This window comes from Adiantum capillus-veneris, chromosome 12 (assembly GCF_014529385.1).
Source record: "Adiantum capillus-veneris isolate H3 chromosome 12, ASM1452938v2, whole genome shotgun sequence".
NCBI lineage: Eukaryota > Viridiplantae > Streptophyta > Polypodiopsida > Polypodiales > Pteridaceae > Adiantum > Adiantum capillus-veneris.
In genome coordinates this window covers 104,590,370-104,599,615 of record NC_140942.1, presented here as the reverse complement: position 1 = coordinate 104,599,615, position 9,246 = coordinate 104,590,370, and positions in this window count along the sequence as shown.

The following is a 9,246-nucleotide window of genomic DNA, read 5'->3' as shown; positions in this document are numbered from 1 at the left end:
GGAAGATCCTCACATCTTTGTGCTAATTGAAAGGATGACCTACTCTTGAAAAAATTCATTCCATTCCTATTGCGATTAGTAGGTCAAGCATAGGATAGTTTCAAATGGAGCCTCCTTTTAGAAAAATTCCATGGCCATACAAGAAATTGATTCATCTGCTATTGAAAATGATCTCTAATCAAAAAAATTCAAGGTTAGATTTTGAGCCTATGTTCAAGTTTTGAATGTTTGAAAGAACTAGTAATCATTCAAGTCAGCATGTTCAGAGATTGGTTTTTCCATATCAATCCTTTAGAAGAAATCACACAAGATGCTTTTTACAATGGGGTGAGTATGATACTCTTTAATGATAGTACATGTGGGTTCGGTTACTACAATAAGGCTCACTATCTGTTTGAGCCTCTATACAATTTCAAGGGTATTGTCACTTTTAGACATGTGGTTATTATCAAAGAAGGATATCATGGTCTTTCAATAGTTTTTCCAAGGGTGTAACCCTTGAGTTGGATACTACTATGAGCAAGACTATCTAGAGTTGTACACCCTATGCTTACAACCTCCTGTAGTCAAAGTAAAGTTTAAATGCATCCACATGCTTGGGATTACACATGATTGGGTTTAATTATCTCTCTCTCTCTCTCTCTCTCTCTCTCTCTCTCTCTCTCTCTCTCTCTCTCTCTCTCTCTCTCTCTCTCTCTCTCTCTCTCTCTCTCTCTCTCTCTCTCTCTCTCTCTCTCTCTCTCTCTCTCTCTCTCTCTCTCTCTCTCTCTCTCTCTCTCTCTCTCTCTCTCTCTCTCTCTCTCTCTCTCGTGCCGACGATGATGCAAGGTGCTAGTGACTGCAGCCCTTTTGGTGAATGCATGTGTGCCACCGATGAGCAAGGTGCAGGTGAAAACTCTACGTGAAGAGGAAGAGCAAAAGGCACGAGAACCCTCTTCATGGGTAGTAGAGCCCTTCATTTGCATGTTACAAGTCTCAAAGACACTGGGAAAGTAGACGATAAATTGAAAGAACTTGTAGAGTGCATGAGCATTTTTGAACCACACACACGGGGGCTTGGAGAGTGGGAAAGAAGGCAAGTGATGACAAAAGAAGTTCCAAGGAAAGAGAACTCAATATATGTTTCCCTATGTTGGAAGCTAGGAAGGAATTCCTAAAGAAAAGGCCAACACTCAAGCACGACGGGATATTTTTGGGTGATGACCTCACTCTATCACAAGTAGCACACATGCAAAAGCTAATTCTAGAGATCAAGGCAACAAGAGAGAAAGGGAAAATTTCTTTCTATAGGGGAGGGAGAGTACTCGTTTTGGAAAGGTAGACCGCATGATGGTGCGAGACCTGTGGGACCAACCCTAAAATGGCAGCGTGGATTTTCAATGCATCAATGAAGCTAGATGTAGGCGCATTGGAGGATAGCTTCAAGGAAAGGGACATTATTTTTTACTCAAAGATGCATCAAACTCTTAGTGGCACATTACCCAAAGTGACAAGATACCATTGGGATACTACTTATAGATAGGATTTTAGATCAATTCAAAGAGCACGTGGATCAGGATAAGTGTGGCAGTCCTATTTAGGGAGGAAATTTAGCCCCTCATTTGTATTGTTTGAAGAGATGATCAGGCCAGATATATGTGGATCAATGTGAGAATGGAGACAAGGAGGCTTGCTCTACTTTGCAATATGCTATTTTGCCCCCAACACATCTCATTATGCATTGCCCACCCTACATGATATTGGATGAGGACATATCGAAGTTCTCATTCTTTTGGGATGATGGAGATATATACATGATATTGGATGAGGACATATCGAAGTTCTCTAGGGATGGAGATCTCATTCTTTTGGGAGACTTTACTGCCAAGACGGGCCAATCTCAAATAGCTTTCTACAATACCTTAGAGGAGATATTGAGGAATTGGATGTCAATGATATGGAATTGGCCAGGTCTTTGCAGGATGAGGAGCACACTGGTTATGGGGATATCTAATAGACATGGGGACTGCACATGGACTGGCCATCTTGAATGGCCTCCAAAGATTTCTAGCATGGAGTTTGTTCACTTGTTTTCCTCATAGACATGGGGATAGCGTAGTGGATTATGTTTTGGCTCAGCCCAGCTTTGTACCATCTATTTAGGACTTTACAGTCGAGGGACCATGCCTATTGGGGTAGCAGTAGATCATGCCCTTCTCATGTTTATATACAAAGACTTATGCACAGAGGATTCGAGGAGACCGCTAGAGGATCTCACTTATATATTGACAGAGACACTTGACAGAGACACTGCAGGATGCAGTAGTAGAGGCATATCCACACACTGAGCCTAGGAAATGACATTGTTCTAGGAGCATACCCCAGAATATCTGATATGATGAGGAATGTAAAGAGACTAGAGCCCAAATTCAAAGGGAGGTACTTCTAGGAGTCATTACTCACATGCAGGCACGGATTCTTGACGTTTGGCACGATAGAAGAAGAGGGCATTTCTAGCACAATTAGAGCAAGATTTATATCAGCTATTTTTGAGCAAGGATTCAAGAGAGTCATGTTAACTCTTCCATGGGCATTCACCCCCACCAATCATCACTTGTATAGAGGTATGGGGTCAGCATGCATCACTTCTCTACACAATCTTTGTGCAGCCACCTCTTCCATATCCACTAGAGCCATGCCCACACAAATGTGATTTCTTTACCATTGAGATGGTAAAGAAGGCCATTGACAAGATGAGTACCAAGAGAGCACATGATGGCCTAGTATCATAGCACTTTATACAATCCATAGATCTGCTTGCAAAACTTCTAGCATTGATTTTCAACCATGCGAGGTCCAAGGGCCTACTTGATACTTGGAGTTTGTCTACTATTGTACCTATCTTCAAATCAGGGGACCCTATGGAGCCTAGGAACTAGCAAACTATCATGATTGGACATGTATCGGCACGGTTTTATGCATCTATCCTTGAGCATTAGTTGAGTAGATGGGCAGAGAGAGCAGGTGTACGAGCATTAGGATAGGCGGGTTTCACGAGAGGTTTCTCTAGTCTTGATCATATTTTGACAGGTAGAGCCATTATTGAGGAGGGGAGATCACATGGGAGATGGATTTATTGTTTCTTTGTGGATTTTTTCAAAGCCGATGAGCAGACTGCACAAGATGGGGATACCCATAGCGTTGATTTGGGGGATCATGGCTCTATACACATGTACGCACTCTAGAGGGGATTTTGATCTAGTTCACTCCACTATTGGGGTGAAATAGGGCTTCCCGCTATCTCCTACACTATTTGGCATGTATGTGGATGAGGTTTTTGACTACATTGAGAGGGATCATGGCTCTATACACATGTACGCACTCTAGAGGGGATTTTTGATCTAGTTCACTCCACTATTGGGGTGAAATAGGGCTTCCCGCTATCTCCTACACTATTTGGCATGTATGTGGATGAGGTTTTTGACTACATTGAGAGGGATGGTGATACAGAAGCAAAGTTGGCAGGGACATAGATCCCAGTATTGTCATATATTGATGATATTGTATTGATTTTGTACTTCTCGAAGGGGATGTAGTGTTACTTAGATGCTTTGTACACAGTTTCTCATGATAGTGGATCATTTGTCAACCTAGGGAAACCCAAGGTTATTGTGTTTAACACCACACCACAGTGGGTCAAGAGGTCAGCATCCACATTTACATATGGCCAAGAGATGGTGGAGTATACAAATGCATACACCTACCTTGGGGTAGTCTTCACTGGACCGGTGTTTTCTTTAAGGAGAGCAATAGAGACTAGACCGATGAGAGCTTATGCAGCCTTGGGAGGATTGGAGAGGATGTGTTTGTGGGTTCAGTAGCTTTTTAACACTCTAATGGCTTCATATATTTTGAGTTCAGATGTGGGACCATCAGTGGACCATCATAGCAGATCTGGTAGCATTGCTGAATAGAGATATATGGTAGAGGCCTTTAGTCTCTATGATCTCTAGAATGATTTGGGCTAAGGCCTTAGTGCCACATGAGATAATTCAAGCCAAGCTAGTTGTCCCCCCTCTAGTGGTTAACGTACTTACTAGATCACTATCCTTCATGCTCAAGTTATGGGACCTCCCCAGAGACACATATGATTAGCTAGCCCTTGATTCATCCCAATAGCTAGCGCTACAAGAGGATACAACATGCCGGTATGGATAGATGACATCATGTTTTTAGTCACATGGTTTCACCATGGATAAACTACCTCCGTTCTAGTACTCCTTGGATGCACCCTCCCTATCTCTCACACAGACAGAGATCACTAGAATCATACGTCAAGATCTAATTCAACTAGATACCAGGAGCAGATGGATAGAGTTGACACAGGAGTTGGGCATGAAAATGGCTTTCTATAGAGAACATCTTTGCCAATTAACAAAGGATGGATATGTGATTAGACCGGCCTATATGGATGCTCATTTATCCCATGGGATACAATGTCCTATTGGTCAGATGCACACATCATCGCATCAGTTAGAGGTTGAGACTAGCAGGTTCAAGAGAGTGACAGCAAAGGCCAGGATTTTCCAGTTGTGTCATATAGAACCAGAGACATAGTTACATCACACATTTGTCATTGTCAGGTATACTATGAGATATGAGGCCGCTTTCATTGTCTATTCAAAGATGGCTTTGGACCGTTGGCTAGGGTCATGAGATATCAAGATCAGAGATGCCTTCAATTGTTTATGCTAGAGTTGTGCAGACACAAGGAGAGTCACTTGAGGAGATCAAGGAGTGGGAGAACATTGATGATGCTCTTCATAGATCGATGCAATACTTTCTCGGACAACACAATGTCGGGCGTCCTTGGGCATTGATGATGATTATTTTTATTTTATTTTCACTTTACTTCAGTTTTATTTTGTACCCAGACACTGTATCAGACCGGCCAAGATTGTATATGTTTGGTCAGATATGTCATTTTGGTCTTTTGAAGACGTTCAACATTTCATTTCATTTTCATCTGTGTGTGTGTGTGTGTGTGTGTGTGTGTGTGTGTGTGTGTGTGTGTGTGTGTGTGTGTGTGTGTAGGCCTAACACAACCATATGCATGCATGCTTTGCACCATCAACCGCCACCACATCACACCTATCTTGCATGTTTACAACCTTCACACGGCATACACCACTCTCTCTCTCTCTCTCTCTCTCTCTCTCTCTCTCTCTCTCTCTCTCTCTCTCTCTCTCTCTCTCTCTCTCTCTCTCTCTCTCTCTCTCTCTCTCTCTCTCTCTCTCTCTCTCTCTCTCTCTCTCTCTCTCTCTCTCTCTCTCTCTTTGTCACACACACAAAGGCTCGGGGAGGCACACATCTCACACACCGGCACTAGACAGTTGGAGCAGAGCAAAGATGAGAAGGGGGAAAAGGGGGAAGAAGCGGCATAGAAAATTGGTATGATTTGCTCCAATTATGATGAAAACATCTCCTACAAACACCATGAAACCTGTTGCTACTAGCTGCGTTGGCGCGATCATGACGAGAGCAACAAAAGTTGGGCAATCCATGGCTTCGCCTTCATGTAGCTCTCCTCATTGAGAGCGGCAAGAAAAGCTCCAGTTGGAGCCCTCGTTGGCACCAAACTTCTCCTCCAAGTGCTCCTCCGAGCTCCTATCAAGATCTCCTCTCTGAGCCCTGACTCCTTGGACAAAGACCGCCTTCTTCTTCCAAAAATCGAGCCCCCTCAAGCAAAAAATGGGGCCCTTTAGGGGTGGGCATGGCCCCTTCTATTTTTGTTGAGCCTTGGTATTTTTGGACTCATGTTTGCATGCACGAGGCCACCCTCTATTTTTTGCTTCCTTGAGCCCCAATCTACACATGCACACTCCTCTAACTGGGGCATCAACTACACCGTCATAGCTCCATAAGTTATCCCTCAAAAGTATTTGACCCGAAGGCGTGTGAACATGGCCTTATAGTGCCATGTCAACATGATTTCCCACCGTCGTAAACGGCCGCTCATAGCATCACACCATCATCGCCCACCATTAAAATCCGCCACCAGTATCGCCAAAAACAGTGCCCATAGCACCGCTTAATGAGCATGCCATGGCCATCACTAGGAAAGGACTCCCTCTCCCTCTTTGTGTACCCTTAGTGGCCTCATGGCCCCGGCTATATAGTCCTGCCTTTGTGCAAATGTCATTGCATGTGGGTCTATCTAGGGTGCAACGTGGCACTTCCTCATCCCCCTTCACGGCCCTCCAAGTCCTCAATGGTTTCCAAAAACCCACTTGAAAACTTCAAAGAATTTCCTTTCTTCCCTCACCTTCCACTGCCTACAGTTTGATCCCCAGTGATGCAATGACCAAGCCATCAAATCCCCCTAAAACCTCATCATGCCGTCTCCGAGGTCCTCCATCTCGGCCACTTCTTGACTTCACCAAGCCTGCAAACCGAGTGACTAAAAACTGCAAAAGATCATCTCTACCGACCTATTCAACAACAGATTACAACTTTAACAGGCTCTAACTTCTCAACCATAAGCCCGATGAATGAGTTGTCACTTCATGTGGCCGTCACATGCCACATACTCCACATACAAACCCTAGGAAGGCTCCAAGAACCTCAGATGATGGCACATTGATCGAGGCCACTAAACTAGCACAGAACTGGCCCCCGGTGAGATTTTAACTGGCAATATCTTGGCATCCAGGAGTCCAAATGACAATTTCAAAAGAGTGACATGCTCCACATAATGAGCACTTTAGGCCCATGCATTGACATTAGTTTTGGTCATTTGTCTCCATTTGTCCAGTCCCTCTCAGATCTGCAAACATCTCCAGCTTCAAACTTCAATATCTTGTACACCATGGCTCCGTTTCATGAGCCGACTGGACGAGCTTGTAGAGCACTTCAAGCTCATCATCACCAAGTAAGAAAACAACCCTTTGGACGTCCTTCACTTGCCATCCCATCACGCCCTTTTTGAAGCCTATTTGGTCTAGAAAATGACATAAAGCATACATCTCTGTTGCCACTTGCCTGCCCACAACTCCATACCCTCTTTAGCCCTTTGCCATGCATATTTCAGCATACATACCATTGCTTGGGCCCTTTGCTTAGGTCGACGCACTTTGGTTGCACCATCATTGCACAACCCCCTTGTCAAACATTCATGCTCAACCAAAAACCACTTTATTCTTCTAGAGACTGCAAAACTAGACAACATCGTGAGCATGCCACAAAAAAGAACTACACCATGTACAAGGCCTTACACGTGCTTGATGTTGCCAAACCTCAAGTGGGCTGCCCCAACCCTTGCACCATATCATGTCTTCCACCTGGACCAAACACCTAGCTCTTCTCTCTTCCATCCATCAGCATCAACCTCCAATAGTGCTTCACCCAAGCATGTAACCATCCATGCACACAATATGCCCAAAGCACTTTGGCAGTTCTCTGAGAATCAGCCTACTTCATCAACATACCTGGATCTGTCAACACATCATCTGATCCAACAAACGTGTCTGGTCCTCCCTCCCAACCATGTAAAGTAAAGATCCTCTCAAGGGAACCCCCTGTATCTGATGGATAACTCACTGCACAATTGCGCTCATAAGCATACTTCTCAATCCTAAACCTCGTACCTCTTTTGGAAGCTTAGACAAACCCCAAGAATCTTTTACATCTACCGTAGAGCACCCCTACTGCATTGGTTCCATCATTGTCTCCATGCTTGCTTCTACATCTGTAATGCTCTCAATTCAAGCACCATCAATCCCTTCATCTTTGGCAGGCCCTTCAAGATCAATCATCACCTTTTCTTTGTTAGCTTCATCTACATGCACTTCCACTTCATCCCTTGCCAAAGAGAATAGAGTATCGTCCGCTATCGCGCTGTCCTAGTCTCCTTCCAAAGCCAAGCTTTTGTTCTCTTTCATGGAAAAGACATGTACCTGCTGCACCACTGTAGCACATCCCATAGCAACTTTCACAAGCATAGCCATCAACATGGCACCACATAACATCTTTACGTGCATGTCCACGGCCGTAGTTCTGGACTCCTCTATTTGGACTTCATTATGCACATCGATTGACACTTTTTCCTTCTCCTCCTTGACAACTTTCACATCTTTATCCACATGCAGAAGATCAAATTCCTCATACCTGGAGTAAGACAAATCAGTTTCCTATGTCATATCGGAATCCATAGAACTACTATCCTCTGTTTCCACCTCTTCCTCCATCCCAAGATCTCGGCTTTCCTCTACCTTTACCACTTCAACTTCATCTATAAACCGTGCTCTTCGATCCCTAACACTCACCATTGGAATTTTCTCAACTATACCTGAGTTTGCATGCGCTACTCCCACCCTGTCTGGAACCCTTTGCTCTTCTTCCACAATTGGAGCTTCCCTAACTGGAAACTTTTGCATGGAAACTGTTCCACCTCTTTGCAGCCAAAAAACCCTCAATTCCTCTTGTATCGGCACTTCCCTTTGCACCATCTTTGGCTTTACTTCCACCAGTTTGACATACCTAGGCACCAAATCATTTGACAGACTCTGCCTCGCTTGACGCTTCCTCAAGGTCTTCTTGGTTCGACCTCTTGCCAAATTTATTGCTCTCGCATATGTAACAGGCCCATCCGCTTTGACATTATCCCTAACCTCCTCATGCAGGCAATCCAAAAAAATTATCAACTTCAAATAATCAACACTTTGTGTAGCCATCAGTTGTCTTCAAAGGGCTTCGAATTCCCACAAAAAAGCTTGAAAATCTCCAGGCTTTGCTTCAGACCATTCAACCTCTGCTTTACTTCATGCAACTGCACATCCAGCACATACTGTCATCGAAAAGTCGCTTCCAAAGCTATCCAATCAGCCTTTTCTTCATCCCGCAATTTTTCGTACCATCTTTTTGCTTTACCATGAACCAGCAAGCGAAAAAACTTAAACCACGCCTTCTTCTCTTAACAGCCTGCTCTCCAGTACAAACAGACCATAATCCTGCAATCAGATCTCTGCATCTTCAACCCCATTGAAAATAGGAAAACCCGTCCATGCCATCTTTCACAGCGCCTACTACAAACAGACAATAATCCTGCAGCCAGGTCTTTGTATCTTCAACCCCATTGAAATAGGAAAACCCGTCCATGCCATCTTTCACAGCACCTTCTCTTCAAAATTTGCACTTCATCATCTTCAAAACCACCACTCCATCTTCAATTAGGATTAATTAGATGCTCCTCAGTGGGGGCTCTTAACA